The sequence below is a fragment of the Vigna unguiculata genome, unplaced genomic scaffold (assembly GCF_004118075.2).
Source record: "Vigna unguiculata cultivar IT97K-499-35 unplaced genomic scaffold, ASM411807v1 contig_489, whole genome shotgun sequence".
Classification (NCBI taxonomy): domain Eukaryota; kingdom Viridiplantae; phylum Streptophyta; class Magnoliopsida; order Fabales; family Fabaceae; genus Vigna; species Vigna unguiculata.
This window is the reverse complement of record NW_021011203.1, coordinates 1-25,973: the sequence shown is the minus strand read 5'-3', so window position 1 is coordinate 25,973 and position 25,973 is coordinate 1. Positions and strand designations below refer to the sequence as shown.

At 46.1% G+C, this 25,973-nt stretch overlaps 83 non-coding genes and 2 pseudogenes across 83 annotated transcripts; all 85 read left to right on the top strand.

Annotated features, from left to right (window-relative positions):
* Positions 1-180: 180 nt before the first annotated feature.
* LOC114172102 lies at positions 181-298 on the top strand. The gene has a single exon (XR_003601858.1). It is a non-coding gene; the product is annotated as a 5S ribosomal RNA (ribosomal RNA).
* A 188-nt stretch (positions 299-486) lies between these two features.
* Positions 487-605, top strand: LOC114172107. The gene has a single exon (XR_003601863.1). It is a non-coding gene; the product is annotated as a 5S ribosomal RNA (ribosomal RNA).
* Positions 606-793: 188 nt separating this feature from the next.
* LOC114172117 lies at positions 794-911 on the top strand. Its single transcript, XR_003601873.1, has one exon. It is a non-coding gene; the product is annotated as a 5S ribosomal RNA (ribosomal RNA).
* Positions 912-1,098: 187 nt separating this feature from the next.
* Positions 1,099-1,216, top strand: LOC114172101. The gene has a single exon (XR_003601857.1). It is a non-coding gene; the product is annotated as a 5S ribosomal RNA (ribosomal RNA).
* A 187-nt stretch (positions 1,217-1,403) lies between these two features.
* LOC114172100 lies at positions 1,404-1,521 on the top strand. The gene has a single exon (XR_003601856.1). It is a non-coding gene; the product is annotated as a 5S ribosomal RNA (ribosomal RNA).
* A 187-nt stretch (positions 1,522-1,708) lies between these two features.
* Positions 1,709-1,826, top strand: LOC114172099. Its single transcript, XR_003601855.1, has one exon. It is a non-coding gene; the product is annotated as a 5S ribosomal RNA (ribosomal RNA).
* A 186-nt stretch (positions 1,827-2,012) lies between these two features.
* Positions 2,013-2,130, top strand: LOC114172098. Its single transcript, XR_003601854.1, has one exon. It is a non-coding gene; the product is annotated as a 5S ribosomal RNA (ribosomal RNA).
* Positions 2,131-2,318: 188 nt separating this feature from the next.
* LOC114172097 lies at positions 2,319-2,436 on the top strand. The gene has a single exon (XR_003601853.1). It is a non-coding gene; the product is annotated as a 5S ribosomal RNA (ribosomal RNA).
* A 187-nt stretch (positions 2,437-2,623) lies between these two features.
* On the top strand, positions 2,624-2,741 carry LOC114172094. The gene has a single exon (XR_003601851.1). It is a non-coding gene; the product is annotated as a 5S ribosomal RNA (ribosomal RNA).
* A 187-nt stretch (positions 2,742-2,928) lies between these two features.
* LOC114172131 lies at positions 2,929-3,045 on the top strand. Its single transcript, XR_003601886.1, has one exon. It is a non-coding gene; the product is annotated as a 5S ribosomal RNA (ribosomal RNA).
* Positions 3,046-3,231: 186 nt separating this feature from the next.
* Positions 3,232-3,350, top strand: LOC114172096. Its single transcript, XR_003601852.1, has one exon. It is a non-coding gene; the product is annotated as a 5S ribosomal RNA (ribosomal RNA).
* Positions 3,351-3,538: 188 nt separating this feature from the next.
* LOC114172093 lies at positions 3,539-3,656 on the top strand. The gene has a single exon (XR_003601850.1). It is a non-coding gene; the product is annotated as a 5S ribosomal RNA (ribosomal RNA).
* Positions 3,657-3,843: 187 nt separating this feature from the next.
* LOC114172092 lies at positions 3,844-3,961 on the top strand. Its single transcript, XR_003601849.1, has one exon. It is a non-coding gene; the product is annotated as a 5S ribosomal RNA (ribosomal RNA).
* A 187-nt stretch (positions 3,962-4,148) lies between these two features.
* On the top strand, positions 4,149-4,266 carry LOC114172091. Its single transcript, XR_003601848.1, has one exon. It is a non-coding gene; the product is annotated as a 5S ribosomal RNA (ribosomal RNA).
* Positions 4,267-4,454: 188 nt separating this feature from the next.
* Positions 4,455-4,572, top strand: LOC114172090. Its single transcript, XR_003601847.1, has one exon. It is a non-coding gene; the product is annotated as a 5S ribosomal RNA (ribosomal RNA).
* Positions 4,573-4,760: 188 nt separating this feature from the next.
* Positions 4,761-4,878, top strand: LOC114172089. The gene has a single exon (XR_003601846.1). It is a non-coding gene; the product is annotated as a 5S ribosomal RNA (ribosomal RNA).
* A 188-nt stretch (positions 4,879-5,066) lies between these two features.
* LOC114172088 lies at positions 5,067-5,184 on the top strand. The gene has a single exon (XR_003601845.1). It is a non-coding gene; the product is annotated as a 5S ribosomal RNA (ribosomal RNA).
* Positions 5,185-5,372: 188 nt separating this feature from the next.
* LOC114172087 lies at positions 5,373-5,490 on the top strand. The gene has a single exon (XR_003601844.1). It is a non-coding gene; the product is annotated as a 5S ribosomal RNA (ribosomal RNA).
* A 188-nt stretch (positions 5,491-5,678) lies between these two features.
* On the top strand, positions 5,679-5,796 carry LOC114172086. The gene has a single exon (XR_003601843.1). It is a non-coding gene; the product is annotated as a 5S ribosomal RNA (ribosomal RNA).
* A 186-nt stretch (positions 5,797-5,982) lies between these two features.
* Positions 5,983-6,100, top strand: LOC114172085. The gene has a single exon (XR_003601842.1). It is a non-coding gene; the product is annotated as a 5S ribosomal RNA (ribosomal RNA).
* Positions 6,101-6,287: 187 nt separating this feature from the next.
* On the top strand, positions 6,288-6,405 carry LOC114172083. The gene has a single exon (XR_003601840.1). It is a non-coding gene; the product is annotated as a 5S ribosomal RNA (ribosomal RNA).
* Positions 6,406-6,593: 188 nt separating this feature from the next.
* LOC114172082 lies at positions 6,594-6,711 on the top strand. Its single transcript, XR_003601839.1, has one exon. It is a non-coding gene; the product is annotated as a 5S ribosomal RNA (ribosomal RNA).
* Positions 6,712-6,898: 187 nt separating this feature from the next.
* LOC114172081 lies at positions 6,899-7,016 on the top strand. Its single transcript, XR_003601838.1, has one exon. It is a non-coding gene; the product is annotated as a 5S ribosomal RNA (ribosomal RNA).
* Positions 7,017-7,204: 188 nt separating this feature from the next.
* LOC114172080 lies at positions 7,205-7,322 on the top strand. Its single transcript, XR_003601837.1, has one exon. It is a non-coding gene; the product is annotated as a 5S ribosomal RNA (ribosomal RNA).
* A 187-nt stretch (positions 7,323-7,509) lies between these two features.
* LOC114172078 lies at positions 7,510-7,627 on the top strand. The gene has a single exon (XR_003601836.1). It is a non-coding gene; the product is annotated as a 5S ribosomal RNA (ribosomal RNA).
* Positions 7,628-7,815: 188 nt separating this feature from the next.
* Positions 7,816-7,933, top strand: LOC114172077. The gene has a single exon (XR_003601835.1). It is a non-coding gene; the product is annotated as a 5S ribosomal RNA (ribosomal RNA).
* A 188-nt stretch (positions 7,934-8,121) lies between these two features.
* On the top strand, positions 8,122-8,240 carry LOC114172084. Its single transcript, XR_003601841.1, has one exon. It is a non-coding gene; the product is annotated as a 5S ribosomal RNA (ribosomal RNA).
* Positions 8,241-8,428: 188 nt separating this feature from the next.
* Positions 8,429-8,546, top strand: LOC114172076. The gene has a single exon (XR_003601834.1). It is a non-coding gene; the product is annotated as a 5S ribosomal RNA (ribosomal RNA).
* A 187-nt stretch (positions 8,547-8,733) lies between these two features.
* On the top strand, positions 8,734-8,851 carry LOC114172075. The gene has a single exon (XR_003601833.1). It is a non-coding gene; the product is annotated as a 5S ribosomal RNA (ribosomal RNA).
* Positions 8,852-9,039: 188 nt separating this feature from the next.
* Positions 9,040-9,157, top strand: LOC114172074. Its single transcript, XR_003601832.1, has one exon. It is a non-coding gene; the product is annotated as a 5S ribosomal RNA (ribosomal RNA).
* A 187-nt stretch (positions 9,158-9,344) lies between these two features.
* On the top strand, positions 9,345-9,463 carry LOC114172072. Its single transcript, XR_003601830.1, has one exon. It is a non-coding gene; the product is annotated as a 5S ribosomal RNA (ribosomal RNA).
* A 188-nt stretch (positions 9,464-9,651) lies between these two features.
* On the top strand, positions 9,652-9,770 carry LOC114172191. Its single transcript, XR_003601937.1, has one exon. It is a non-coding gene; the product is annotated as a 5S ribosomal RNA (ribosomal RNA).
* A 188-nt stretch (positions 9,771-9,958) lies between these two features.
* Positions 9,959-10,076, top strand: LOC114172073. The gene has a single exon (XR_003601831.1). It is a non-coding gene; the product is annotated as a 5S ribosomal RNA (ribosomal RNA).
* Positions 10,077-10,263: 187 nt separating this feature from the next.
* LOC114172071 lies at positions 10,264-10,381 on the top strand. The gene has a single exon (XR_003601829.1). It is a non-coding gene; the product is annotated as a 5S ribosomal RNA (ribosomal RNA).
* Positions 10,382-10,569: 188 nt separating this feature from the next.
* On the top strand, positions 10,570-10,686 carry LOC114172124. The gene has a single exon (XR_003601879.1). It is a non-coding gene; the product is annotated as a 5S ribosomal RNA (ribosomal RNA).
* Positions 10,687-10,873: 187 nt separating this feature from the next.
* Positions 10,874-10,991, top strand: LOC114172070. Its single transcript, XR_003601828.1, has one exon. It is a non-coding gene; the product is annotated as a 5S ribosomal RNA (ribosomal RNA).
* Positions 10,992-11,178: 187 nt separating this feature from the next.
* Positions 11,179-11,296, top strand: LOC114172069. Its single transcript, XR_003601827.1, has one exon. It is a non-coding gene; the product is annotated as a 5S ribosomal RNA (ribosomal RNA).
* Positions 11,297-11,484: 188 nt separating this feature from the next.
* Positions 11,485-11,602, top strand: LOC114172068. The gene has a single exon (XR_003601826.1). It is a non-coding gene; the product is annotated as a 5S ribosomal RNA (ribosomal RNA).
* Positions 11,603-11,790: 188 nt separating this feature from the next.
* LOC114172067 lies at positions 11,791-11,908 on the top strand. Its single transcript, XR_003601825.1, has one exon. It is a non-coding gene; the product is annotated as a 5S ribosomal RNA (ribosomal RNA).
* Positions 11,909-12,095: 187 nt separating this feature from the next.
* Positions 12,096-12,214, top strand: LOC114172179. Its single transcript, XR_003601926.1, has one exon. It is a non-coding gene; the product is annotated as a 5S ribosomal RNA (ribosomal RNA).
* Positions 12,215-12,401: 187 nt separating this feature from the next.
* Positions 12,402-12,520, top strand: LOC114172167. The gene has a single exon (XR_003601914.1). It is a non-coding gene; the product is annotated as a 5S ribosomal RNA (ribosomal RNA).
* Positions 12,521-12,709: 189 nt separating this feature from the next.
* LOC114172196 lies at positions 12,710-12,827 on the top strand. The gene has a single exon (XR_003601942.1). It is a non-coding gene; the product is annotated as a 5S ribosomal RNA (ribosomal RNA).
* A 188-nt stretch (positions 12,828-13,015) lies between these two features.
* LOC114172195 lies at positions 13,016-13,133 on the top strand. Its single transcript, XR_003601941.1, has one exon. It is a non-coding gene; the product is annotated as a 5S ribosomal RNA (ribosomal RNA).
* Positions 13,134-13,320: 187 nt separating this feature from the next.
* On the top strand, positions 13,321-13,438 carry LOC114172194. Its single transcript, XR_003601940.1, has one exon. It is a non-coding gene; the product is annotated as a 5S ribosomal RNA (ribosomal RNA).
* A 187-nt stretch (positions 13,439-13,625) lies between these two features.
* Positions 13,626-13,743, top strand: LOC114172193. Its single transcript, XR_003601939.1, has one exon. It is a non-coding gene; the product is annotated as a 5S ribosomal RNA (ribosomal RNA).
* Positions 13,744-13,931: 188 nt separating this feature from the next.
* Positions 13,932-14,049, top strand: LOC114172192. Its single transcript, XR_003601938.1, has one exon. It is a non-coding gene; the product is annotated as a 5S ribosomal RNA (ribosomal RNA).
* A 187-nt stretch (positions 14,050-14,236) lies between these two features.
* Positions 14,237-14,354, top strand: LOC114172189. Its single transcript, XR_003601936.1, has one exon. It is a non-coding gene; the product is annotated as a 5S ribosomal RNA (ribosomal RNA).
* Positions 14,355-14,542: 188 nt separating this feature from the next.
* On the top strand, positions 14,543-14,660 carry LOC114172188. Its single transcript, XR_003601935.1, has one exon. It is a non-coding gene; the product is annotated as a 5S ribosomal RNA (ribosomal RNA).
* Positions 14,661-14,847: 187 nt separating this feature from the next.
* LOC114172187 lies at positions 14,848-14,965 on the top strand. The gene has a single exon (XR_003601934.1). It is a non-coding gene; the product is annotated as a 5S ribosomal RNA (ribosomal RNA).
* Positions 14,966-15,153: 188 nt separating this feature from the next.
* On the top strand, positions 15,154-15,271 carry LOC114172186. The gene has a single exon (XR_003601933.1). It is a non-coding gene; the product is annotated as a 5S ribosomal RNA (ribosomal RNA).
* Positions 15,272-15,459: 188 nt separating this feature from the next.
* LOC114172185 lies at positions 15,460-15,577 on the top strand. The gene has a single exon (XR_003601932.1). It is a non-coding gene; the product is annotated as a 5S ribosomal RNA (ribosomal RNA).
* A 187-nt stretch (positions 15,578-15,764) lies between these two features.
* Positions 15,765-15,882, top strand: LOC114172184. The gene has a single exon (XR_003601931.1). It is a non-coding gene; the product is annotated as a 5S ribosomal RNA (ribosomal RNA).
* A 188-nt stretch (positions 15,883-16,070) lies between these two features.
* On the top strand, positions 16,071-16,188 carry LOC114172183. Its single transcript, XR_003601930.1, has one exon. It is a non-coding gene; the product is annotated as a 5S ribosomal RNA (ribosomal RNA).
* A 188-nt stretch (positions 16,189-16,376) lies between these two features.
* On the top strand, positions 16,377-16,494 carry LOC114172182. Its single transcript, XR_003601929.1, has one exon. It is a non-coding gene; the product is annotated as a 5S ribosomal RNA (ribosomal RNA).
* Positions 16,495-16,682: 188 nt separating this feature from the next.
* On the top strand, positions 16,683-16,800 carry LOC114172181. The gene has a single exon (XR_003601928.1). It is a non-coding gene; the product is annotated as a 5S ribosomal RNA (ribosomal RNA).
* Positions 16,801-16,988: 188 nt separating this feature from the next.
* On the top strand, positions 16,989-17,106 carry LOC114172180. The gene has a single exon (XR_003601927.1). It is a non-coding gene; the product is annotated as a 5S ribosomal RNA (ribosomal RNA).
* Positions 17,107-17,294: 188 nt separating this feature from the next.
* LOC114172178 lies at positions 17,295-17,412 on the top strand. The gene has a single exon (XR_003601925.1). It is a non-coding gene; the product is annotated as a 5S ribosomal RNA (ribosomal RNA).
* Positions 17,413-17,599: 187 nt separating this feature from the next.
* LOC114172177 lies at positions 17,600-17,717 on the top strand. The gene has a single exon (XR_003601924.1). It is a non-coding gene; the product is annotated as a 5S ribosomal RNA (ribosomal RNA).
* Positions 17,718-17,904: 187 nt separating this feature from the next.
* On the top strand, positions 17,905-18,022 carry LOC114172176. Its single transcript, XR_003601923.1, has one exon. It is a non-coding gene; the product is annotated as a 5S ribosomal RNA (ribosomal RNA).
* Positions 18,023-18,209: 187 nt separating this feature from the next.
* LOC114172175 lies at positions 18,210-18,327 on the top strand. The gene has a single exon (XR_003601922.1). It is a non-coding gene; the product is annotated as a 5S ribosomal RNA (ribosomal RNA).
* A 186-nt stretch (positions 18,328-18,513) lies between these two features.
* On the top strand, positions 18,514-18,631 carry LOC114172174. Its single transcript, XR_003601921.1, has one exon. It is a non-coding gene; the product is annotated as a 5S ribosomal RNA (ribosomal RNA).
* Positions 18,632-18,818: 187 nt separating this feature from the next.
* On the top strand, positions 18,819-18,936 carry LOC114172173. The gene has a single exon (XR_003601919.1). It is a non-coding gene; the product is annotated as a 5S ribosomal RNA (ribosomal RNA).
* Positions 18,937-19,125: 189 nt separating this feature from the next.
* Positions 19,126-19,243, top strand: LOC114172172. Its single transcript, XR_003601918.1, has one exon. It is a non-coding gene; the product is annotated as a 5S ribosomal RNA (ribosomal RNA).
* A 185-nt stretch (positions 19,244-19,428) lies between these two features.
* On the top strand, positions 19,429-19,546 carry LOC114172171. The gene has a single exon (XR_003601917.1). It is a non-coding gene; the product is annotated as a 5S ribosomal RNA (ribosomal RNA).
* A 188-nt stretch (positions 19,547-19,734) lies between these two features.
* LOC114172156 lies at positions 19,735-19,853 on the top strand. Its single transcript, XR_003601903.1, has one exon. It is a non-coding gene; the product is annotated as a 5S ribosomal RNA (ribosomal RNA).
* Positions 19,854-20,040: 187 nt separating this feature from the next.
* LOC114172127 lies at positions 20,041-20,159 on the top strand. The gene has a single exon (XR_003601882.1). It is a non-coding gene; the product is annotated as a 5S ribosomal RNA (ribosomal RNA).
* A 188-nt stretch (positions 20,160-20,347) lies between these two features.
* LOC114172170 lies at positions 20,348-20,465 on the top strand. Its single transcript, XR_003601916.1, has one exon. It is a non-coding gene; the product is annotated as a 5S ribosomal RNA (ribosomal RNA).
* A 187-nt stretch (positions 20,466-20,652) lies between these two features.
* LOC114172126 lies at positions 20,653-20,771 on the top strand. Its single transcript, XR_003601881.1, has one exon. It is a non-coding gene; the product is annotated as a 5S ribosomal RNA (ribosomal RNA).
* Positions 20,772-20,957: 186 nt separating this feature from the next.
* Positions 20,958-21,075, top strand: LOC114172168. Its single transcript, XR_003601915.1, has one exon. It is a non-coding gene; the product is annotated as a 5S ribosomal RNA (ribosomal RNA).
* A 187-nt stretch (positions 21,076-21,262) lies between these two features.
* On the top strand, positions 21,263-21,380 carry LOC114172166. Its single transcript, XR_003601913.1, has one exon. It is a non-coding gene; the product is annotated as a 5S ribosomal RNA (ribosomal RNA).
* Positions 21,381-21,566: 186 nt separating this feature from the next.
* LOC114172129 lies at positions 21,567-21,684 on the top strand. Its single transcript, XR_003601884.1, has one exon. It is a non-coding gene; the product is annotated as a 5S ribosomal RNA (ribosomal RNA).
* Positions 21,685-21,871: 187 nt separating this feature from the next.
* LOC114172125 lies at positions 21,872-21,990 on the top strand. Its single transcript, XR_003601880.1, has one exon. It is a non-coding gene; the product is annotated as a 5S ribosomal RNA (ribosomal RNA).
* A 187-nt stretch (positions 21,991-22,177) lies between these two features.
* Positions 22,178-22,295, top strand: LOC114172164. The gene has a single exon (XR_003601911.1). It is a non-coding gene; the product is annotated as a 5S ribosomal RNA (ribosomal RNA).
* Positions 22,296-22,483: 188 nt separating this feature from the next.
* On the top strand, positions 22,484-22,603 carry LOC114172160. The gene has a single exon (XR_003601907.1). It is a non-coding gene; the product is annotated as a 5S ribosomal RNA (ribosomal RNA).
* A 188-nt stretch (positions 22,604-22,791) lies between these two features.
* LOC114172165 lies at positions 22,792-22,909 on the top strand. The gene has a single exon (XR_003601912.1). It is a non-coding gene; the product is annotated as a 5S ribosomal RNA (ribosomal RNA).
* A 186-nt stretch (positions 22,910-23,095) lies between these two features.
* On the top strand, positions 23,096-23,214 carry LOC114172132. Its single transcript, XR_003601887.1, has one exon. It is a non-coding gene; the product is annotated as a 5S ribosomal RNA (ribosomal RNA).
* A 190-nt stretch (positions 23,215-23,404) lies between these two features.
* On the top strand, positions 23,405-23,526 carry LOC114172148 (annotated as a pseudogene).
* A 156-nt stretch (positions 23,527-23,682) lies between these two features.
* Positions 23,683-23,794, top strand: LOC114172151 (annotated as a pseudogene).
* Positions 23,795-23,976: 182 nt separating this feature from the next.
* On the top strand, positions 23,977-24,094 carry LOC114172134. Its single transcript, XR_003601889.1, has one exon. It is a non-coding gene; the product is annotated as a 5S ribosomal RNA (ribosomal RNA).
* Positions 24,095-24,278: 184 nt separating this feature from the next.
* Positions 24,279-24,397, top strand: LOC114172066. Its single transcript, XR_003601824.1, has one exon. It is a non-coding gene; the product is annotated as a 5S ribosomal RNA (ribosomal RNA).
* Positions 24,398-24,582: 185 nt separating this feature from the next.
* LOC114172163 lies at positions 24,583-24,700 on the top strand. The gene has a single exon (XR_003601910.1). It is a non-coding gene; the product is annotated as a 5S ribosomal RNA (ribosomal RNA).
* A 187-nt stretch (positions 24,701-24,887) lies between these two features.
* On the top strand, positions 24,888-25,004 carry LOC114172120. Its single transcript, XR_003601876.1, has one exon. It is a non-coding gene; the product is annotated as a 5S ribosomal RNA (ribosomal RNA).
* A 186-nt stretch (positions 25,005-25,190) lies between these two features.
* Positions 25,191-25,312, top strand: LOC114172145. Its single transcript, XR_003601899.1, has one exon. It is a non-coding gene; the product is annotated as a 5S ribosomal RNA (ribosomal RNA).
* A 187-nt stretch (positions 25,313-25,499) lies between these two features.
* On the top strand, positions 25,500-25,617 carry LOC114172141. Its single transcript, XR_003601895.1, has one exon. It is a non-coding gene; the product is annotated as a 5S ribosomal RNA (ribosomal RNA).
* Positions 25,618-25,801: 184 nt separating this feature from the next.
* Positions 25,802-25,920, top strand: LOC114172162. Its single transcript, XR_003601909.1, has one exon. It is a non-coding gene; the product is annotated as a 5S ribosomal RNA (ribosomal RNA).
* Positions 25,921-25,973: the final 53 nt, after the last annotated feature.

Sequence of the window (25,973 nt, the reverse complement as noted above, 5' to 3'; positions counted from 1 at the left end):
ACGTTTTTTTCTTTTTTTTACGCCATTTTCATCACCGTTTTTTGCAATTAAATCCAATAGTACCACCTAAATGACTCAAACTACTGTTACCACTTCACGTCCCCGGCCCCGCGCCTCACCAAGTTTCAAACTTAGGCCCAATGCGAAACCCATATATACATTGATCGTGCAATACTTGACAGGTGCGATCATACCAGCACTAATGCACCGGATCCCATCAGAACTCCGCAGTTAAGCGTGCTTGGGCGAGAGTAGTACTAGGATGGGTGACCTCCTGGGAAGTCCTCGGTTGCACCTCTTTTTTACGTTTTTTTCTTTTTTTTACGCCATTTTCATCACCGTTTTTTGCAATTAAATCCAATAGTACCACCTAAATGACTCAAACTACTGTTACCACTTCACGTCCCCGGGCCCCGCGCCTCACCAAGTTTTCAAACTTAGGCCCAATGCGAAACCCATATATACATTGATCGTGCAATACTTGACAGGTGCGATCATACCAGCACTAATGCACCGGATCCCATCAGAACTCCGCAGTTAAGCGTGCTTGGGCGAGAGTAGTACTAGGATGGGTGACCTCCTGGGAAGTCCTCGTGTTGCACCTCTTTTTTACGTTTTTTTCTTTTTTTTTACGCCATTTTCATCACCGTTTTTTGCAATTAAATCCAATAGTACCACCTAAATGACTCAAACTACTGTTACCACTTCACGTCCCGGGCCCCGCGCCTCACCAAGTTTTCAAACTTAGGCCCAATGCGAAACCCATATATACATTGATCGTGCAATACTTGACAGGTGCGATCATACCAGCACTAATGCACCGGATCCCATCAGAACTCCGCAGTTAAGCGTGCTTGGCGAGAGTAGTACTAGGATGGGTGACCTCCTGGGAAGTCCTCGTGTTGCACCTCTTTTTTACGTTTTTTTCTTTTTTTTACGCCATTTTCATCACCGTTTTTTGCAATTAATCCAATAGTACCACCTAAATGACTCAAACTACTGTTACCACTTCACGTCCCCGGGCCCCGCGCCTCACCAAGTTTTCAAACTTAGGCCCAATGCGAAACCCATATATACATTGATCGTGCAATACTTGACAGGTGCGATCATACCAGCACTAATGCACCGGATCCCATCAGAACTCCGCAGTTAAGCGTGCTTGGGCGAGAGTAGTACTAGGATGGGTGACCTCCTGGGAAGTCCTCGGTTGCACCTCTTTTTTACGTTTTTTTTTTTTTTTACGCCATTTTCATCACCGTTTTTTGCAATTAAATCCAATAGTACCACCTAAATGACTCAAACTACTGTTACCACTTCACGTCCCCGGGCCCCGCGCCTCACCAAGTTTTCAAACTTAGGCCCAATGCGAAACCCATATATACATTGATCGTGCAATACTTGACAGGTGCGATCATACCAGCACTAATGCACCGGATCCCATCAGAACTCCGCAGTTAAGCGTGCTTGGGCGAGAGTAGTACTAGGATGGGTGACCTCCTGGGAAGTCCTCGGTTGCACCTCTTTTTTACGTTTTTTCTTTTTTTTACGCCATTTTCATCACCGTTTTTTGCAATTAAATCCAATAGTACCACCTAAATGACTCAAACTACTGTTACCACTTCACGTCCCCGGGCCCCGCGCCTCACCAAGTTTTCAAACTTAGGCCCAATGCGAAACCCATATATACATTGATCGTGCAATACTTGACAGGTGCGATCATACCAGCACTAATGCACCGGATCCCATCAGAACTCCGCAGTTAAGCGTGCTTGGGCGAGAGTAGTACTAGGATGGGTGACCTCCTGGGAAGTCCTCGGTTGCACCTCTTTTTTACGTTTTTTTCTTTTTTTTACGCCATTTTCATCACCGTTTTTGCAATTAAATCCAATAGTACCACCTAAATGACTCAAACTACTGTTACCACTTCACGTCCCCGGCCCCGCGCCTCACCAAGTTTTCAAACTTAGGCCCAATGCGAAACCCATATATACATTGATCGTGCAATACTTGACAGGTGCGATCATACCAGCACTAATGCACCGGATCCCATCAGAACTCCGCAGTTAAGCGTGCTTGGGCGAGAGTAGTACTAGGATGGGTGACCTCCTGGGAAGTCCTCGGTTGCACCTCTTTTTTACGTTTTTTTCTTTTTTTTACGCCATTTTCATCACCGTTTTTTGCAATTAAATCCAATAGTACCACCTAAATGACTCAAACTACTGTTACCACTTCACGTCCCCGGGCCCCGCGCCTCACCAAGTTTTCAAACTTAGGCCCAATGCGAAACCCATATATACATTGATCGTGCAATACTTGACAGGTGCGATCATACCAGCACTAATGCACCGGATCCCATCAGAACTCCGCAGTTAAGCGTGCTTGGGCGAGAGTAGTACTAGGATGGGTGACCTCCTGGGAAGTCCTCGGTTGCACCTCTTTTTTACGTTTTTTTCTTTTTTTTACGCCATTTTCATCACCGTTTTTGCAATTAAATCCAATAGTACCACCTAAATGACTCAAACTACTGTTACCACTTCACGTCCCCGGGCCCCGCGCCTCACCAAGTTTTCAAACTTAGGCCCAATGCGAAACCCATATATACATTGATCGTGCAATACTTGACAGGTGCGATCATACCAGCACTAATGCACCGGATCCCATCAGAACTCCGCAGTTAAGCGTGCTTGGGCGAGAGTAGTACTAGGATGGGTGACCTCCTGGGAAGTCCTCGGTTGCACCTCTTTTTTACGTTTTTTTCTTTTTTTTACGCCATTTTCATCACCGTTTTTGCAATTAAATCCAATAGTACCACCTAAATGACTCAAACTACTGTTACCACTTCACGTCCCCGGGCCCCGCGCCTCACCAAGTTTTCAAACTTAGGCCCAATGCGAAACCCATATATACATTGATCGTGCAATACTTGACAGGTGCGATCATACCAGCACTAATGCACCGGATCCCATCAGAACTCCGCAGTTAAGCGTGCTTGGGCGAGAGTAGTACTAGGATGGGTGACCTCCTGGAAGTCCTCGGTTGCACCTCTTTTTTACGTTTTTTTCTTTTTTTACGCCATTTTCATCACCGTTTTTTGCAATTAAATCCAATAGTACCACCTAAATGACTCAAACTACTGTTACCACTTCACGTCCCCGGCCCCGCGCCTCACCAAGTTTTCAAACTTAGGCCCAATGCGAAACCCATATATACATTGATCGTGCAATACTTGACAGGTGCGATCATACCAGCACTAATGCACCGGATCCCATCAGAACTCCGCAGTTAAGCGTGCTTGGGCGAGAGTAGTACTAGGATGGGTGACCTCCTGGGAAGTCCTCGTGTTGCACCTCTTTTTTACGTTTTTTTCTTTTTTTTACGCCATTTTCATCACCGTTTTTTGCAATTAAATCCAATAGTACCACCTAAATGACTCAAACTACTGTTACCACTTCACGTCCCCGGGCCCCGCGCCTCACCAAGTTTTCAAACTTAGGCCCAATGCGAAACCCATATATACATTGATCGTGCAATACTTGACAGGTGCGATCATACCAGCACTAATGCACCGGATCCCATCAGAACTCCGCAGTTAAGCGTGCTTGGGCGAGAGTAGTACTAGGATGGGTGACCTCCTGGGAAGTCCTCGGTTGCACCTCTTTTTTACGTTTTTTTCTTTTTTTACGCCATTTTCATCACCGTTTTTTGCAATTAAATCCAATAGTACCACCTAAATGACTCAAACTACTGTTACCACTTCACGTCCCCGGGCCCCGCGCCTCACCAAGTTTTCAAACTTAGGCCCAATGCGAAACCCATATATACATTGATCGTGCAATACTTGACAGGTGCGATCATACCAGCACTAATGCACCGGATCCCATCAGAACTCCGCAGTTAAGCGTGCTTGGGCGAGAGTAGTACTAGGATGGGTGACCTCCTGGGAAGTCCTCGGTTGCACCTCTTTTTACGTTTTTTTCTTTTTTTTACGCCATTTTCATCACCGTTTTTTGCAATTAAATCCAATAGTACCACCTAAATGACTCAAACTACTGTTACCACTTCACGTCCCCGGGCCCCGCGCCTCACCAAGTTTTCAAACTTAGGCCCAATGCGAAACCCATATATACATTGATCGTGCAATACTTGACAGGTGCGATCATACCAGCACTAATGCACCGGATCCCATCAGAACTCCGCAGTTAAGCGTGCTTGGGCGAGAGTAGTACTAGGATGGGTGACCTCCTGGGAAGTCCTCGGTTGCACCTCTTTTTTACGTTTTTTTCTTTTTTTTACGCCATTTTCATCACCGTTTTTTGCAATTAAATCCAATAGTACCACCTAAATGACTCAAACTACTGTTACCACTTCACGTCCCCGGGCCCCGCGCCTCACCAAGTTTTCAAACTTAGGCCCAATGCGAAACCCATATATACATTGATCGTGCAATACTTGACAGGTGCGATCATACCAGCACTAATGCACCGGATCCCATCAGAACTCCGCAGTTAAGCGTGCTTGGGCGAGAGTAGTACTAGGATGGGTGACCTCCTGGGAAGTCCTCGGTTGCACCTCTTTTTTACGTTTTTTTCTTTTTTTTACGCCATTTTCATCACCGTTTTTTGCAATTAAATCCAATAGTACCACCTAAATGACTCAAACTACTGTTACCACTTCACGTCCCCGGGCCCCGCGCCTCACCAAGTTTTCAAACTTAGGCCCAATGCGAAACCCATATATACATTGATCGTGCAATACTTGACAGGTGCGATCATACCAGCACTAATGCACCGGATCCCATCAGAACTCCGCAGTTAAGCGTGCTTGGGCGAGAGTAGTACTAGGATGGGTGACCTCCTGGGAAGTCCTCGGTTGCACCTCTTTTTTACGTTTTTTTCTTTTTTTTACGCCATTTTCATCACCGTTTTTTGCAATTAAATCCAATAGTACCACCTAAATGACTCAAACTACTGTTACCACTTCACGTCCCCGGGCCCCGCGCCTCACCAAGTTTTCAAACTTAGGCCCAATGCGAAACCCATATATACATTGATCGTGCAATACTTGACAGGTGCGATCATACCAGCACTAATGCACCGGATCCCATCAGAACTCCGCAGTTAAGCGTGCTTGGGCGAGAGTAGTACTAGGATGGGTGACCTCCTGGGAAGTCCTCGGTTGCACCTCTTTTTTACGTTTTTTTCTTTTTTTTACGCCATTTTCATCACCGTTTTTTGCAATTAAATCCAATAGTACCACCTAAATGACTCAAACTACTGTTACCACTTCACGTCCCCGGGCCCCGCGCCTCACCAAGTTTTCAAACTTAGGCCCAATGCGAAACCCATATATACATTGATCGTGCAATACTTGACAGGTGCGATCATACCAGCACTAATGCACCGGATCCCATCAGAACTCCGCAGTTAAGCGTGCTTGGGCGAGAGTAGTACTAGGATGGGTGACCTCCTGGGAAGTCCTCGGTTGCACCTCTTTTTTACGTTTTTTTCTTTTTTTTACGCCATTTTCATCACCGTTTTTTGCAATTAAATCCAATAGTACCACCTAAATGACTCAAACTACTGTTACCACTTCACGTCCCCGGGCCCCGCGCCTCACCAAGTTTTCAAACTTAGGCCCAATGCGAAACCCATATATACATTGATCGTGCAATACTTGACAGGTGCGATCATACCAGCACTAATGCACCGGATCCCATCAGAACTCCGCAGTTAAGCGTGCTTGGGCGAGAGTAGTACTAGGATGGGTGACCTCCTGGGAAGTCCTCGGTTGCACCTCTTTTTTACGTTTTTTTCTTTTTTTTACGCCATTTCATCACCGTTTTTTGCAATTAAATCCAATAGTACCACCTAAATGACTCAAACTACTGTTACCACTTCACGTCCCCGGGCCCCGCGCCTCACCAAGTTTTCAACTTAGGCCCAATGCGAAACCCATATATACATTGATCGTGCAATACTTGACAGGTGCGATCATACCAGCACTAATGCACCGGATCCCATCAGAACTCCGCAGTTAAGCGTGCTTGGGCGAGAGTAGTACTAGGATGGGTGACCTCCTGGGAAGTCCTCGGTTGCACCTCTTTTTTACGTTTTTTTCTTTTTTTACGCCATTTTCATCACCGTTTTTTGCAATTAAATCCAATAGTACCACCTAAATGACTCAAACTACTGTTACCACTTCACGTCCCCGGGCCCCGCGCCTCACCAAGTTTTCAAACTTAGGCCCAATGCGAAACCCATATATACATTGATCGTGCAATACTTGACAGGTGCGATCATACCAGCACTAATGCACCGGATCCCATCAGAACTCCGCAGTTAAGCGTGCTTGGGCGAGAGTAGTACTAGGATGGGTGACCTCCTGGGAAGTCCTCGGTTGCACCTCTTTTTTACGTTTTTTTCTTTTTTTTACGCCATTTTCATCACCGTTTTTTGCAATTAAATCCAATAGTACCACCTAAATGACTCAAACTACTGTTACCACTTCACGTCCCCGGGCCCCGCGCCTCACCAAGTTTTCAAACTTAGGCCCAATGCGAAACCCATATATACATTGATCGTGCAATACTTGACAGGTGCGATCATACCAGCACTAATGCACCGGATCCCATCAGAACTCCGCAGTTAAGCGTGCTTGGGCGAGAGTAGTACTAGGATGGGTGACCTCCTGGGAAGTCCTCGGTTGCACCTCTTTTTTACGTTTTTTCTTTTTTTTACGCCATTTTCATCACCGTTTTTTGCAATTAAATCCAATAGTACCACCTAAATGACTCAAACTACTGTTACCACTTCACGTCCCCGGGCCCCGCGCCTCACCAAGTTTTCAAACTTAGGCCCAATGCGAAACCCATATATACATTGATCGTGCAATACTTGACAGGTGCGATCATACCAGCACTAATGCACCGGATCCCATCAGAACTCCGCAGTTAAGCGTGCTTGGGCGAGAGTAGTACTAGGATGGGTGACCTCCTGGGAAGTCCTCGGTTGCACCTCTTTTTTACGTTTTTTTCTTTTTTTTACGCCATTTTCATCACCGTTTTTTGCAATTAAATCCAATAGTACCACCTAAATGACTCAAACTACTGTTACCACTTCACGTCCCCGGGCCCCGCGCCTCACCAAGTTTTCAAACTTAGGCCCAATGCGAAACCCATATATACATTGATCGTGCAATACTTGACAGGTGCGATCATACCAGCACTAATGCACCGGATCCCATCAGAACTCCGCAGTTAAGCGTGCTTGGGCGAGAGTAGTACTAGGATGGGTGACCTCCTGGGAAGTCCTCGGTTGCACCTCTTTTTACGTTTTTTTCTTTTTTTTACGCCATTTTCATCACCGTTTTTTGCAATTAAATCCAATAGTACCACCTAAATGACTCAAACTACTGTTACCACTTCACGTCCCCGGGCCCCGCGCCTCACCAAGTTTTCAAACTTAGGCCCAATGCGAAACCCATATATACATTGATCGTGCAATACTTGACAGGTGCGATCATACCAGCACTAATGCACCGGATCCCATCAGAACTCCGCAGTTAAGCGTGCTTGGGCGAGAGTAGTACTAGGATGGGTGACCTCCTGGGAAGTCCTCGGTTGCACCTCTTTTTTACGTTTTTTTCTTTTTTTTACGCCATTTTCATCACCGTTTTTTGCAATTAAATCCAATAGTACCACCTAAATGACTCAAACTACTGTTACCACTTCACGTCCCCGGGCCCCGCGCCTCACCAAGTTTTCAAACTTAGGCCCAATGCGAAACCCATATATACATTGATCGTGCAATACTTGACAGGTGCGATCATACCAGCACTAATGCACCGGATCCCATCAGAACTCCGCAGTTAAGCGTGCTTGGGCGAGAGTAGTACTAGGATGGGTGACCTCCTGGGAAGTCCTCGGTTGCACCTCTTTTTTACGTTTTTTTCTTTTTTTTACGCCATTTTCATCACCGTTTTTTGCAATTAAATCCAATAGTACCACCTAAATGACTCAAACTACTGTTACCACTTCACGTCCCCGGGCCCCGCGCCTCACCAAGTTTTCAAACTTAGGCCCAATGCGAAACCCATATATACATTGATCGTGCAATACTTGACAGGTGCGATCATACCAGCACTAATGCACCGGATCCCATCAGAACTCCGCAGTTAAGCGTGCTTGGGCGAGAGTAGTACTAGGATGGGTGACCTCCTGGGAAGTCCTCGTGTTGCACCTCTTTTTTACGTTTTTTTCTTTTTTTTACGCCATTTTCATCACCGTTTTTTGCAATTAAATCCAATAGTACCACCTAAATGACTCAAACTACTGTTACCACTTCACGTCCCCGGGCCCCGCGCCTCACCAAGTTTTCAAACTTAGGCCCAATGCGAAACCCATATATACATTGATCGTGCAATACTTGACAGGTGCGATCATACCAGCACTAATGCACCGGATCCCATCAGAACTCCGCAGTTAAGCGTGCTTGGGCGAGAGTAGTACTAGGATGGGTGACCTCCTGGGAAGTCCTCGGTTGCACCTCTTTTTTACGTTTTTTTCTTTTTTTACGCCATTTTCATCACCGTTTTTTGCAATTAAATCCAATAGTACCACCTAAATGACTCAAACTACTGTTACCACTTCACGTCCCCGGGCCCCGCGCCTCACCAAGTTTTCAAACTTAGGCCCAATGCGAAACCCATATATACATTGATCGTGCAATACTTGACAGGTGCGATCATACCAGCACTAATGCACCGGATCCCATCAGAACTCCGCAGTTAAGCGTGCTTGGGCGAGAGTAGTACTAGGATGGGTGACCTCCTGGGAAGTCCTCGGTTGCACCTCTTTTTTACGTTTTTTTCTTTTTTTTACGCCATTTTCATCACCGTTTTTTGCAATTAAATCCAATAGTACCACCTAAATGACTCAAACTACTGTTACCACTTCACGTCCCCGGGCCCCGCGCCTCACCAAGTTTTCAAACTTAGGCCCAATGCGAAACCCATATATACATTGATCGTGCAATACTTGACAGGTGCGATCATACCAGCACTAATGCACCGGATCCCATCAGAACTCCGCAGTTAAGCGTGCTTGGGCGAGAGTAGTACTAGGATGGGTGACCTCCTGGGAAGTCCTCGGTTGCACCTCTTTTTTACGTTTTTTTCTTTTTTTACGCCATTTTCATCACCGTTTTTTGCAATTAAATCCAATAGTACCACCTAAATGACTCAAACTACTGTTACCACTTCACGTCCCCGGGCCCCGCGCCTCACCAAGTTTTCAAACTTAGGCCCAATGCGAAACCCATATATACATTGATCGTGCAATACTTGACAGGTGCGATCATACCAGCACTAATGCACCGGATCCCATCAGAACTCCGCAGTTAAGCGTGCTTGGGCGAGAGTAGTACTAGGATGGGTGACCTCCTGGGAAGTCCTCGTGTTGCACCTCTTTTTTACGTTTTTTTCTTTTTTTTACGCCATTTTCATCACCGTTTTTTGCAATTAAATCCAATAGTACCACCTAAATGACTCAAACTACTGTTACCACTTCACGTCCCCGGGCCCCGCGCCTCACCAAGTTTTCAAACTTAGGCCCAATGCGAAACCCATATATACATTGATCGTGCAATACTTGACAGGTGCGATCATACCAGCACTAATGCACCGGATCCCATCAGAACTCCGCAGTTAAGCGTGCTTGGGCGAGAGTAGTACTAGGATGGGTGACCTCCTGGGAAGTCCTCGTGTTGCACCTCTTTTTTACGTTTTTTTCTTTTTTTTACGCCATTTTCATCACCGTTTTTTGCAATTAAATCCAATAGTACCACCTAAATGACTCAAACTACTGTTACCACTTCACGTCCCCGGGCCCCGCGCCTCACCAAGTTTTCAAACTTAGGCCCAATGCGAAACCCATATATACATTGATCGTGCAATACTTGACAGGTGCGATCATACCAGCACTAATGCACCGGATCCCATCAGAACTCCGCAGTTAAGCGTGCTTGGGCGAGAGTAGTACTAGGATGGGTGACCTCCTGGGAAGTCCTCGGTTGCACCTCTTTTTTACGTTTTTTTCTTTTTTTACGCCATTTTCATCACCGTTTTTTGCAATTAAATCCAATAGTACCACCTAAATGACTCAAACTACTGTTACCACTTCACGTCCCCGGGCCCCGCGCCTCACCAAGTTTTCAAACTTAGGCCCAATGCGAAACCCATATATACATTGATCGTGCAATACTTGACAGGTGCGATCATACCAGCACTAATGCACCGGATCCCATCAGAACTCCGCAGTTAAGCGTGCTTGGGCGAGAGTAGTACTAGGATGGGTGACCTCCTGGGAAGTCCTCGGTTGCACCTCTTTTTTACGTTTTTTTCTTTTTTTTACGCCATTTTCATCACCGTTTTTTGCAATTAAATCCAATAGTACCACCTAAATGACTCAAACTACTGTTACCACTTCACGTCCCCGGGCCCCGCGCCTCACCAAGTTTTCAAACTTAGGCCCAATGCGAAACCCATATATACATTGATCGTGCAATACTTGACAGGTGCGATCATACCAGCACTAATGCACCGGATCCCATCAGAACTCCGCAGTTAAGCGTGCTTGGCGAGAGTAGTACTAGGATGGGTGACCTCCTGGGAAGTCCTCGGTTGCACCTCTTTTTACGTTTTTTTCTTTTTTTTACGCCATTTTCATCACCGTTTTTTGCAATTAAATCCAATAGTACCACCTAAATGACTCAAACTACTGTTACCACTTCACGTCCCCGGGCCCCGCGCCTCACCAAGTTTTCAAACTTAGGCCCAATGCGAAACCCATATATACATTGATCGTGCAATACTTGACAGGTGCGATCATACCAGCACTAATGCACCGGATCCCATCAGAACTCCGCAGTTAAGCGTGCTTGGGCGAGAGTAGTACTAGGATGGGTGACCTCCTGGGAAGTCCTCGGTTGCACCTCTTTTTTACGTTTTTTTCTTTTTTTTACGCCATTTTCATCACCGTTTTTTGCAATTAAATCCAATAGTACCACCTAAATGACTCAAACTACTGTTACCACTTCACGTCCCCGGGCCCCGCGCCTCACCAAGTTTCAAACTTAGGCCCAATGCGAAACCCATATATACATTGATCGTGCAATACTTGACAGGTGCGATCATACCAGCACTAATGCACCGGATCCCATCAGAACTCCGCAGTTAAGCGTGCTTGGGCGAGAGTAGTACTAGGATGGGTGACCTCCTGGGAAGTCCTCGGTTGCACCTCTTTTTTACGTTTTTTTCTTTTTTTTACGCCATTTTCATCACCGTTTTTTGCAATTAAATCCAATAGTACCACCTAAATGACTCAAACTACTGTTACCACTTCACGTCCCCGGGCCCCGCGCCTCACCAAGTTTTCAAACTTAGGCCCAATGCGAAACCCATATATACATTGATCGTGCAATACTTGACAGGTGCGATCATACCAGCACTAATGCACCGGATCCCATCAGAACTCCGCAGTTAAGCGTGCTTGGGCGAGAGTAGTACTAGGATGGGTGACCTCCTGGGAAGTCCTCGGTTGCACCTCTTTTTTACGTTTTTTTCTTTTTTTTACGCCATTTTCATCACCGTTTTTTGCAATTAAATCCAATAGTACCACCTAAATGACTCAAACTACTGTTACCACTTCACGTCCCCGGGCCCCGCGCCTCACCAAGTTTTCAAACTTAGGCCCAATGCGAAACCCATATATACATTGATCGTGCAATACTTGACAGGTGCGATCATACCAGCACTAATGCACCGGATCCCATCAGAACTCCGCAGTTAAGCGTGCTTGGGCGAGAGTAGTACTAGGATGGGTGACCTCCTGGGAAGTCCTCGGTTGCACCTCTTTTTTACGTTTTTTCTTTTTTTTACGCCATTTTCATCACCGTTTTTTGCAATTAAATCCAATAGTACCACCTAAATGACTCAAACTACTGTTACCACTTCACGTCCCCGGGCCCCGCGCCTCACCAAGTTTTCAAACTTAGGCCCAATGCGAAACCCATATATACATTGATCGTGCAATACTTGACAGGTGCGATCATACCAGCACTAATGCACCGGATCCCATCAGAACTCCGCAGTTAAGCGTGCTTGGGCGAGAGTAGTACTAGGATGGGTGACCTCCTGGGAAGTCCTCGTGTTGCACCTCTTTTTTACGTTTTTTCTTTTTTTTACGCCATTTTCATCACCGTTTTTTGCAATTAAATCCAATAGTACCACCTAAATGACTCAAACTACTGTTACCACTTCACGTCCCCGGGCCCCGCGCCTCACCAAGTTTTCAAACTTAGGCCCAATGCGAAACCCATATATACATTGATCGTGCAATACTTGACAGGTGCGATCATACCAGCACTAATGCACCGGATCCCATCAGAACTCCGCAGTTAAGCGTGCTTGGGCGAGAGTAGTACTAGGATGGGTGACCTCCTGGGAAGTCCTCGTGTTGCACCTCTTTTTTACGTTTTTTTTCTTTTTTTTACGCCATTTTCATCACCGTTTTTTGCAATTAAATCCAATAGTACCACCTAAATGACTCAAACTACTGTTACCACTTCACGTCCCCGGGCCCCGCGCCTCACCAAGTTTTCAAACTTAGGCCCAATGCGAAACCCATATATACATTGATCGTGCAATACTTGACAGGTGCGATCATACCAGCACTAATGCACCGGATCCCATCAGAACTCCGCAGTTAAGCGTGCTTGGGCGAGAGTAGTACTAGGATGGGTGACCTCCTGGGAAGTCCTCGGTTGCACCTCTTTTTTACGTTTTTTTCTTTTTTTTACGCCATTTTCATCACCGTTTTTTGCAATTAAATCCAATAGTACCACCTAAATGACTCAAACTACTGTTACCACTTCACGTCCCCGGGCCCCGCGCCTCACCAAGTTTTCAAACTTAGGCCCAATGCGAAACCCATATATACATTGATCGTGCAATACTTGACAGGTGCGATCATACCAGCACTAATGCACCGGATCCCATCAGAACTCCGCAGTTAAGCGTGCTTGGGCGAGAGTAGTACTAGGATGGGTGACCTCCTGGGAAGTCCTCGGTTGCACCTCTTTTTACGTTTTTTTCTTTTTTTTACGCCATTTTCATCACCGTTTTTTGCAATTAAATCCAATAGTACCACCTAAATGACTCAAACTACTGTTACCACTTCACGTCCCCGGGCCCCGCGCCTCACCAAGTTTTCAAACTTAGGCCCAATGCGAAACCCATATATACATTGATCGTGCAATACTTGACAGGTGCGATCATACCAGCACTAATGCACCGGATCCCATCAGAACTCCGCAGTTAAGCGTGCTTGGGCGAGAGTAGTACTAGGATGGGTGACCTCCTGGGAAGTCCTCGGTTGCACCTCTTTTTTACGTTTTTTTCTTTTTTTACGCCATTTTCATCACCGTTTTTTGCAATTAAATCCAATAGTACCACCTAAATGACTCAAACTACTGTTACCACTTCACGTCCCCGGGCCCCGCGCCTCACCAAGTTTTCAAACTTAGGCCCAATGCGAAACCCATATATACATTGATCGTGCAATACTTGACAGGTGCGATCATACCAGCACTAATGCACCGGATCCCATCAGAACTCCGCAGTTAAGCGTGCTTGGGCGAGAGTAGTACTAGGATGGGTGACCTCCTGGGAAGTCCTCGGTTGCACCTCTTTTTTACGTTTTTTTCTTTTTTTTACGCCATTTTCATCACCGTTTTTTGCAATTAAATCCAATAGTACCACCTAAATGACTCAAACTACTGTTACCACTTCACGTCCCCGGGCCCCGCGCCTCACCAAGTTTTCAAACTTAGGCCCAATGCGAAACCCATATATACATTGATCGTGCAATACTTGACAGGTGCGATCATACCAGCACTAATGCACCGGATCCCATCAGAACTCCGCAGTTAAGCGTGCTTGGGCGAGAGTAGTACTAGGATGGGTGACCTCCTGGGAAGTCCTCGGTTGCACCTCTTTTTTACGTTTTTTTCTTTTTTTTACGCCATTTTCATCACCGTTTTTGCAATTAAATCCAATAGTACCACCTAAATGACTCAAACTACTGTTACCACTTCACGTCCCCGGGCCCCGCGCCTCACCAAGTTTTCAAACTTAGGCCCAATGCGAAACCCATATATACATTGATCGTGCAATACTTGACAGGTGCGATCATACCAGCACTAATGCACCGGATCCCATCAGAACTCCGCAGTTAAGCGTGCTTGGGCGAGAGTAGTACTAGGATGGGTGACCTCCTGGGAAGTCCTCGGTTGCACCTCTTTTTTACGTTTTTTTCTTTTTTTTACGCCATTTTCATCACCGTTTTTTGCAATTAAATCCAATAGTACCACCTAAATGACTCAAACTACTGTTACCACTTCACGTCCCCGGGCCCCGCGCCTCACCAAGTTTTCAAACTTAGGCCCAATGCGAAACCCATATATACATTGATCGTGCAATACTTGACAGGTGCGATCATACCAGCACTAATGCACCGGATCCCATCAGAACTCCGCAGTTAAGCGTGCTTGGGCGAGAGTAGTACTAGGATGGGTGACCTCCTGGGAAGTCCTCGGTTGCACCTCTTTTTTACGTTTTTTTCTTTTTTTACGCCATTTTCATCACCGTTTTTTGCAATTAAATCCAATAGTACCACCTAAATGACTCAAACTACTGTTACCACTTCACGTCCCCGGGCCCCGCGCCTCACCAAGTTTTCAAACTTAGGCCCAATGCGAAACCCATATATACATTGATCGTGCAATACTTGACAGGTGCGATCATACCAGCACTAATGCACCGGATCCCATCAGAACTCCGCAGTTAAGCGTGCTTGGGCGAGAGTAGTACTAGGATGGGTGACCTCCTGGGAAGTCCTCGGTTGCACCTCTTTTTTACGTTTTTTTCTTTTTTTTACGCCATTTTCATCACCGTTTTTTGCAATTAAATCCAATAGTACCACCTAAATGACTCAAACTACTGTTACCACTTCACGTCCCCGGGCCCCGCGCCTCACCAAGTTTTCAAACTTAGGCCCAATGCGAAACCCATATATACATTGATCGTGCAATACTTGACAGGTGCGATCATACCAGCACTAATGCACCGGATCCCATCAGAACTCCGCAGTTAAGCGTGCTTGGGCGAGAGTAGTACTAGGATGGGTGACCTCCTGGGAAGTCCTCGGTTGCACCTCTTTTTTACGTTTTTTTCTTTTTTTTACGCCATTTTCATCACCGTTTTTTGCAATTAAATCCAATAGTACCACCTAAATGACTCAAACTACTGTTACCACTTCACGTCCCCGGGCCCCGCGCCTCACCAAGTTTTCAAACTTAGGCCCAATGCGAAACCCATATATACATTGATCGTGCAATACTTGACAGGTGCGATCATACCAGCACTAATGCACCGGATCCCATCAGAACTCCGCAGTTAAGCGTGCTTGGGCGAGAGTAGTACTAGGATGGGTGACCTCCTGGGAAGTCCTCGGTTGCACCTCTTTTTACGTTTTTTTCTTTTTTTTACGCCATTTTCATCACCGTTTTTTGCAATTAAATCCAATAGTACCACCTAAATGACTCAAACTACTGTTACCACTTCACGTCCCCGGGCCCCGCGCCTCACCAAGTTTTCAAACTTAGGCCCAATGCGAAACCCATATATACATTGATCGTGCAATACTTGACAGGTGCGATCATACCAGCACTAATGCACCGGATCCCATCAGAACTCCGCAGTTAAGCGTGCTTGGGCGAGAGTAGTACTAGGATGGGTGACCTCCTGGGAAGTCCTCGGTTGCACCTCTTTTTTACGTTTTTTTCTTTTTTTTACGCCATTTTCATCACCGTTTTTTGCAATTAAATCCAATAGTACCACCTAAATGACTCAAACTACTGTTACCACTTCACGTCCCCGGGCCCCGCGCCTCACCAAGTTTTCAAACTTAGGCCCAATGCGAAACCCATATATACATTGATCGTGCAATACTTGACAGGTGCGATCATACCAGCACTAATGCACCGGATCCCATCAGAACTCCGCAGTTAAGCGTGCTTGGGCGAGAGTAGTACTAGGATGGGTGACCTCCTGGGAAGTCCTCGGTTGCACCTCTTTTTACGTTTTTTTTCTTTTTTTTACGCCATTTTCATCACCGTTTTTTGCAATTAAATCCAATAGTACCACCTAAATGACTCAAACTACTGTTACCACTTCACGTCCCCGGGCCCCGCGCCTCACCAAGTTTTCAAACTTAGGCCCAATGCGAAACCCATATATACATTGATCGTGCAATACTTGACAGGTGCGATCATACCAGCACTAATGCACCGGATCCCATCAGAACTCCGCAGTTAAGCGTGCTTGGGCGAGAGTAGTACTAGGATGGGTGACCTCCTGGGAAGTCCTCGGTTGCACCTCTTTTTTACGTTTTTTTCTTTTTTTTACGCCATTTTCATCACCGTTTTTTGCAATTAAATCCAATAGTACCACCTAAATGACTCAAACTACTGTTACCACTTCACGTCCCCGGGCCCCGCGCCTCACCAAGTTTTCAAACTTAGGCCCAATGCGAAACCCATATATACATTGATCGTGCAATACTTGACAGGTGCGATCATACCAGCACTAATGCACCGGATCCCATCAGAACTCCGCAGTTAAGCGTGCTTGGGCGAGAGTAGTACTAGGATGGGTGACCTCCTGGGAAGTCCTCGGTTGCACCTCTTTTTTACGTTTTTTTCTTTTTTTTACGCCATTTTCATCACCGTTTTTTGCAATTAAATCCAATAGTACCACCTAAATGACTCAAACTACTGTTACCACTTCACGTCCCCGGGCCCCGCGCCTCACCAAGTTTTCAAACTTAGGCCCAATGCGAAACCCATATATACATTGATCGTGCAATACTTGACAGGTGCGATCATACCAGCACTAATGCACCGGATCCCATCAGAACTCCGCAGTTAAGCGTGCTTGGGCGAGAGTAGTACTAGGATGGGTGACCTCCTGGGAAGTCCTCGGTTGCACCTCTTTTTTACGTTTTTTTCTTTTTTTTACGCCATTTTCATCACCGTTTTTTGCAATTAAATCCAATAGTACCACCTAAATGACTCAAACTACTGTTACCACTTCACGTCCCCGGGCCCCGCGCCTCACCAAGTTTTCAAACTTAGGCCCAATGCGAAACCCATATATACATTGATCGTGCAATACTTGACAGGTGCGATCATACCAGCACTAATGCACCGGATCCCATCAGAACTCCGCAGTTAAGCGTGCTTGGGCGAGAGTAGTACTAGGATGGGTGACCTCCTGGGAAGTCCTCGGTTGCACCTCTTTTTTACGTTTTTTTCTTTTTTTACGCCATTTTCATCACCGTTTTTTGCAATTAAATCCAATAGTACCACCTAAATGACTCAAACTACTGTTACCACTTCACGTCCCCGGGCCCCGCGCCTCACCAAGTTTTCAAACTTAGGCCCAATGCGAAACCCATATATACATTGATCGTGCAATACTTGACAGGTGCGATCATACCAGCACTAATGCACCGGATCCCATCAGAACTCCGCAGTTAAGCGTGCTTGGGCGAGAGTAGTACTAGGATGGGTGACCTCCTGGGAAGTCCTCGGTTGCACCTCTTTTTTACGTTTTTTTCTTTTTTTTACGCCATTTTCATCACCGTTTTTGCAATTAAATCCAATAGTACCACCTAAATGACTCAAACTACTGTTACCACTTCACGTCCCCGGGCCCCGCGCCTCACCAAGTTTTCAAACTTAGGCCCAATGCGAAACCCATATATACATTGATCGTGCAATACTTGACAGGTGCGATCATACCAGCACTAATGCACCGGATCCCATCAGAACTCCGCAGTTAAGCGTGCTTGGGCGAGAGTAGTACTAGGATGGGTGACCTCCTGGGAAGTCCTCGGTTGCACCTCTTTTTTACGTTTTTTTCTTTTTTTTACGCCATTTTCATCACCGTTTTTGCAATTAAATCCAATAGTACCACCTAAATGACTCAAACTACTGTTACCACTTCACGTCCCCGGGCCCCGCGCCTCACCAAGTTTTCAAACTTAGGCCCAATGCGAAACCCATATATACATTGATCGTGCAATACTTGACAGGTGCGATCATACCAGCACTAATGCACCGGATCCCATCAGAACTCCGCAGTTAAGCGTGCTTGGGCGAGAGTAGTACTAGGATGGGTGACCTCCTGGGAAGTCCTCGGTTGCACCTCTTTTTTACGTTTTTTCTTTTTTTACGCCATTTTCATCACCGTTTTTTGCAATTAAATCCAATAGTACCACCTAAATGACTCAAACTACTGTTACCACTTCACGTCCCCGGGCCCCGCGCCTCACCAAGTTTTCAAACTTAGGCCCAATGCGAAACCCATATATACATTGATCGTGCAATACTTGACAGGTGCGATCATACCAGCACTAATGCACCGGATCCCATCAGAACTCCGCAGTTAAGCGTGCTTGGGCGAGAGTAGTACTAGGATGGGTGACCTCCTGGGAAGTCCTCGGTTGCACCTCTTTTTTACGTTTTTTTCTTTTTTTTACGCCATTTTCATCACCGTTTTTTGCAATTAAATCCAATAGTACCACCTAAATGACTCAAACTACTGTTACCACTTCACGTCCCCGGGCCCCGCGCCTCACCAAGTTTCAAACTTAGGCCCAATGCGAAACCCATATATACATTGATCGTGCAATACTTGACAGGTGCGATCATACCAGCACTAATGCACCGGATCCCATCAGAACTCCGCAGTTAAGCGTGCTTGGGCGAGAGTAGTACTAGGATGGGTGACCTCCTGGGAAGTCCTCGGTTGCACCTCTTTTTTACGTTTTTTTCTTTTTTTTTACGCCATTTTCATCACCGTTTTTTGCAATTAAATCCAATAGTACCACCTAAATGACTCAAACTACTGTTACCACTTCACGTCCCCGGGCCCCGCGCCTCACCAAGTTTTCAAACTTAGGCCCAATGCGAAACCCATATATACATTGATCGTGCAATACTTGACAGGTGCGATCATACCAGCACTAATGCACCGGATCCCATCAGAACTCCGCAGTTAAGCGTGCTTGGGCGAGAGTAGTACTAGGATGGGTGACCTCCTGGGAAGTCCTCGGTTGCACCTCTTTTTTACGTTTTTTCTTTTTTTACGCCATTTCATCACCGTTTTTTGCAATTAAATCCAATAGTACCACCTAAATGACTCAAACTACTGTTACCACTTCACGTCCCCGGGCCCCGCGCCTCACCAAGTTTTCAAACTTAGGCCCAATGCGAAACCCATATATACATTGATCGTGCAATACTTGACAGGTGCGATCATACCAGCACTAATGCACCGGATCCCATCAGAACTCCGCAGTTAAGCGTGCTTGGGCGAGAGTAGTACTAGGATGGGTGACCTCCTGGGAAGTCCTCGGTTGCACCTCTTTTTTACGTTTTTTTCTTTTTTTTACGCCATTTTCATCACCGTTTTTTGCAATTAAATCCAATAGTACCACCTAAATGACTCAAACTACTGTTACCACTTCACGTCCCCGGGCCCCGCGCCTCACCAAGTTTTCAAACTTAGGCCCAATGCGAAACCCATATATACATTGATCGTGCAATACTTGACAGGTGCGATCATACCAGCACTAATGCACCGGATCCCATCAGAACTCCGCAGTTAAGCGTGCTTGGGCGAGAGTAGTACTAGGATGGGTGACCTCCTGGGAAGTCCTCGTGTTGCACCTCTTTTTTACGTTTTTTTCTTTTTTTTACGCCATTTTCATCACCGTTTTTGCAATTAAATCCAATAGTACCACCTAAATGACTCAAACTACTGTTACCACTTCACGTCCCCGGGCCCCGCGCCTCACCAAGTTTTCAAACTTAGGCCCAATGCGAAACCCATATATACATTGATCGTGCAATACTTGACAGGTGCGATCATACCAGCACTAATGCACCGGATCCCATCAGAACTCCGCAGTTAAGCGTGCTTGGGCGGAGAGTAGTACTAGGATGGGTGACCTCCTGGGAAGTCCTCGGTTGCACCTCTTTTTTACGTTTTTTTCTTTTTTTTACGCCATTTTCATCACCGTTTTTTGCAATTAAATCCAATAGTACCACCTAAATGACTCAAACTACTGTTACCACTTCACGTCCCCGGGCCCCGCGCCTCACCAAGTTTTCAAACTTAGGCCCAATGCGAAACCCATATATACATTGATCGTGCAATACTTGACAGGTGCGATCATACCAGCACTAATGCACCGGATCCCATCAGAACTCCGCAGTTAAGCGTGCTTGGGCGAGAGTAGTACTAGGATGGGTGACCTCCTGGGAAGTCCTCGGTTGCACCTCTTTTTTACGTTTTTTTCTTTTTTTTACGCCATTTCATCACCGTTTTTTGCAATTAAATCCAATAGTACCACCTAATGACTCAAACTACTGTTACCACTTCACGTCCCCGGGCCCCGCGCCTCACCAAGTTTTTCAAACTTAGGCCCAATGCGAAACCCATATATACATTGATCGTGCAATACTTGACAGGTGCGATCATACCAGCACTAATGCACCGGATCCCATCAGAACTCCGCAGTTAAGCGTGCTTGGGCGGAGAGTAGTACTAGGATGGGTGACCTCCTGGGAAGTCCTCGGTTGCACCTCTTTTTTACGTTTTTTTCTTTTTTTTACGCCATTTTCATCACCGTTTTTGCAATTAAATCCAATAGTACCACCTAAATGACTCAAACTACTGTTACCACTTCACGTCCCCGGGCCCCGCGCCTCACCAAGTTTCAAACTTAGGCCCAATGCGAAACCCATATATACATTGATCGTGCAATACTTGACAGGTGCGATCATACCAGCACTAATGCACCGGATCCCATCAGAACTCCGCAGTTAAGCGTGCTTGGGCGAGAGTAGTACTAGGATGGGTGACCTCCTGGGAAGTCCTCGGTTGCACCTCTTTTTTACGTTTTTTTCTTTTTTTACGCCATTTTCATCACCGTTTTTTGCAATTAAATCCAATAGTACCACCTAAATGACTCAAACTACTGTTACCACTTCACGTCCCCGGGCCCCGCGCCTCACCAAGTTTTCAAACTTAGGCCCAATGCGAAACCCATATATACATTGATCGTGCAATACTTGACAGGTGCGATCATACCAGCACTAATGCACCGGATCCCATCAGAACTCCGCAGTTAAGCGTGCTTGGGCGAGAGTAGTACTAGGATGGGTGACCTCCTGGGAAGTCCTCGGTTGCACCTCTTTTTTACGTTTTTTTCTTTTTTTACGCCATTTTCATCACCGTTTTTTGCAATTAAATCCAATAGTACCACCTAAATGACTCAAACTACTGTTACCACTTCACGTCCCCGGGCCCCGCGCCTCACCAAGTTTTCAAACTTAGGCCCAATGCGAAACCCATATATACATTGATCGTGCAATACTTGACAGTGCGATCATACCAGCACTAATGCACCGGATCCCATCAGAACTCCGCAGTTAAGCGTGCTTGGGCGAGAGTAGTACTAGGATGGGTGACCTCCTGGGAAGTCCTCGGTTGCACCTCTTTTTACGTTTTTTTCTTTTTTTTACGCCATTTTCATCACCGTTTTTTGCAATTAAATCCAATAGTACCACCTAAATGACTCAAACTACTGTTACCACTTCACGTCCCCGGGCCCCGCGCCTCACCAAGTTTTCAAACTTAGGCCCAATGCGAAACCCATATATACATTGATCGTGCAATACTTGACAGGTGCGATCATACCAGCACTAATGCACCGGATCCCATCAGAACTCCGCAGTTAAGCGTGCTTGGGCCGAGAGTAGTACTAGGATGGGTGACCTCCTGGGAAGTCCTCGGTTGCACCTCTTTTTTACGTTTTTTTCTTTTTTTACGCCATTTTCATCACCGTTTTTTGCAATTAAATCCAATAGTACCACCTAAATGACTCAAACTACTGTTACCACTTCACGTCCCCGGGCCCCGCGCCTCACCAAGTTTTCAAACTTAGGCCCAATGCGAAACCCATATATACATTGATCGTGCAATACTTGACAGGTGCGATCATACCAGCACTAATGCACCGGATCCATCAGAACTCCGCAGTTAAGCGTGCTTGGGCGAGAGTAGTACTAGGATGGGTGACCTCCTGGGAAGTCCTCGTGTTGCACCTCTTTTTTACGTTTTTTTCTTTTTTTTACGCCATTTTCATCACCGTTTTTTGCAATTAAATCCAATAGTACCACCTAAATGACTCAAACTACTGTTACCACTTCACGTCCCCGGGCCCCGCGCCTCACCAAGTTTTCAAACTTAGGCCCAATGCGAAACCCATATATACATTGATCGTGCAATACTTGACAGGTGCGATCATACCAGCACTAATGCACCGGATCCCATCAGAACTCCGCAGTTAAGCGTGCTTGGGCGAGAGTAGTACTAGGATGGGGTGACCTCCTGGGAAGTCCTCGTGTTGCACCTCTTTTTTACGTTTTTTTCTTTTTTTTACGCCATTTTCATCACCGTTTTTTGCAATTAAATCCAATAGTACCACCTAAATGACTCAAACTACTGTTACCACTTCACGTCCCCGGGCCCCGCGCCTCACCAAGTTTTCAAACTTAGGCCCAATGCGAAACCCATATATACATTGATCGTGCAATACTTGACAGGTGCGATCATACCAGCACTAATGCACCGGATCCCATCAGAACTCCGCAGTTAAGCGTGCTTGGGCGAGAGTAGTACTAGGATGGGTGACCTCCTGGGAAGTCCTCGGTTGCACCTCTTTTTTACGTTTTTTCTTTTTTTTACGCCATTTTCATCACCGTTTTTTGCAATTAAATCCAATAGTACCACCTAAATGACTCAAACTACTGTTACCACTTCACGTCCCGGGCCCCGCGCCTCACCAAGTTTTCAAACTTAGGCCCAATGCGAAACCCATATATACATTGATCGTGCAATACTTGACAGGTGCGATCATACCAGCACTAATGCACCGGATCCCATCAGAACTCCGCAGTTAAGCGTGCTTGGGCGAGAGTAGTACTAGGATGGGGTGACCTCCTGGGAAGTCCTCGGTTGCACCTCTTTTTTACGTTTTTTTTCTTTTTTTTACGCCATTTTCATCACCGTTTTTTGCAATTAAATCCAATAGTACCACCTAAATGACTCAAACTACTGTTACCCACTTCACGTCCCCGGCCCCCGCGCCTCACCAAGTTTTCAAACTTAGGCCCAATGCGAAACCCATATATACATTGATCGTGCAATACTTGACAGGTGCGATCATACCAGCACTAATGCACCGGATCCCATCAGAACTCCGCAGTTAAGCGTGCTTGGGCGAGAGTAGTACTAGGATGGGTGACCTCCTACGTGTTGCACCTCTTTTTTCGTTTTTTTCTTTTTTTACGCCATTTTCATCACCGTTTTTTGCAATTAAATCCAATAGTACCACCTAAATGACTCAAACTACTGTACACACGTCCGGGCCCGCGCCTCACCAAGTTTCAACTTAGGCCCATGCGAACATATATAATGATCGTGCATATTGACAGGTGCGATCATACGCACTAATGCACCGGATCCCATCAGAACTCGCAGTTAAGCGTGTTGGGCGAGAGTAGTACTGGATGGTGACCTCCTGGGAATCCTCGTGTTGCACCTCTTTTTTACGTTTTTTCTTTTTTTTACGCCATTTTCATCACCGTTTTTTGCAATTAAATCCAATAGTACCACCTAAATGCTCAAACTACTGTTACCACTTCACGTCCCGGGCCCGCGCCTCACCAAGTTTTCAACTTAGGCCCAATGCGAAACCCTATATACATTGATCGTGCATTACTTGACAGGTGCGATCATACCAGCACTAATGCACGCGGATCCCATCAGAACTCCGCAGTTAAGCGTGCTTGGGCGAGAGTAGTACTAGGATGGGTGACCTCCTGGGAGTCCTCGGTTGCACCTCTTTTTACGTTTTTCTTTTTTTTACGCCATTTTCATCACCGTTTTTTGCAATTAAATCCAATAGTACCACCTAAATGACTCAAACTACTGTTACACTTCACGTCCCCGGGCCCCGCGCCTCACCAAGTTTTCAAACTTAGGCCCAATGCGAAACCCATATATACATTGATCGTGCAATACTTGACAGGTGCGATCATACCAGCACTAATGCACCGGATCCCATCAGAACTCCGCAGTTAAGCGTGCTTGGGCGAGAGTAGTACTAGGATGGGTGACCTCCTGGGAAGTCCTCGTGTTGCACCTCTTTTTTACGTTTTTCTTTTTTTTACGCCATTTTCATCACCGTTTTTTGCAATTAAATCCAATAGTACCACCTAAATGACTCAAACTACTGTTACACTTCACGTCCCCGGGCCCCGCGCCTCACCAAGTTTTCAAACTTAGGCCCAATGCGAAACCCATATATACATTGATCGTGCAATACTTGACAGGTGCGATCATACCAGCACTAATGCACCGGATCCATCAGAACTCCGCAGTTAAGCGTGCTTGGGCGAGAGTAGTACTAGGATGGGTGACCTCCTGGGAAGTCCTCGTGTTGCACCTCTTTTTTACGTTTTTTTTTTTTCTTTTACGCCATTTTCATCACCGTTTTTTGCAATTAAATCCAATAGTACCACCTAAATGACTCAAACTACTTTACCCACTTCACGTCCCCGGCCCCGCGCTCACCCAAGTTTTCAAACTTAGGCCAATGCGAAACCCATATATACATTGATCGTGCAATACTTGACAGGTGCGATCATACCAGCACTAATGCACCGGATCCCATCAGAACTCCGCAGTTAAGCGTGCTTGGGCGAGAGTAGTACTAGGATGGGTGACCTCCTGGGAAGTCCTCGTTGCACCTCTTTTTTACGTTTTTTTCTTTTTTTACGCCATTTTCATCACCGTTTTTTGCAATTAAATCCAATAGTACCACCTAAATGACTCAAACTACTGTTACCACTTCACGTCCCCGGGCCCGCGCCTCACCAAGTTTTCAAACTTAGGCCCAATGCGAAACCCATATATACATTGATCGTGCAATACTTGACAGGTGCGATCATACCAGCACTAATGCACCGGATCCCATCAGAACTCCGCAGGTTAAGCGTGCTTGGGCAGAGAGTAGTACTAGGATGGGGTGACCTCCTGGGGAGTCCTCGTGTTGCACCTCTTTTTTACGTTTTTTTCTTTTTTTTACGCCATTTTCATCACCGTTTTTTGCAATTAAATCCAATAGTACCACCTAAATGACTCAAACTACTGTTACCACTTCACGTCCCCGGGCCCCGCGCCTCACCAAGTTTTCAACTTAGGCCCAATGCGAAACCCATATATACATTGATCGTGCAATACTTGACAGGTGCGATCAATACCAGCACTAATGCACCGGATCCATCAGAACTCCGCAGTTAAGCGTGCTTGGGCGAGAGTAGTACTAGGATGGGTGACCTCCTGGGAAGTCCTCGGTTGCACCTCTTTTTTACGTTTTTTTCTTTTTTTACGCCATTTTCATCACCGTTTTTGCAATTAAATCCAATAGTACCACCTAAATGACTCAAACTCTGTTACCACTTCACGTCCCGGGCCCCGCGCCTCACCAAGTTTTCAAACTTAGGCCCAATGCGAAACCCATATATACATTGATCGTGCAATACTTGACAGGTGCGATCATACCAGCACTAATGCACCGGATCCCATCAGAACTCCGCAGTTAAAGCGTGCTTGGGCGAGAGTAGTACTAGGATGGGTGACCTCCTGGGAAGTCTCGTGTTGCACCTCTTTTTTACGTTTTTTTTTTTTTTTACGCCATTTTCATCACCGTTTTTTTGCAA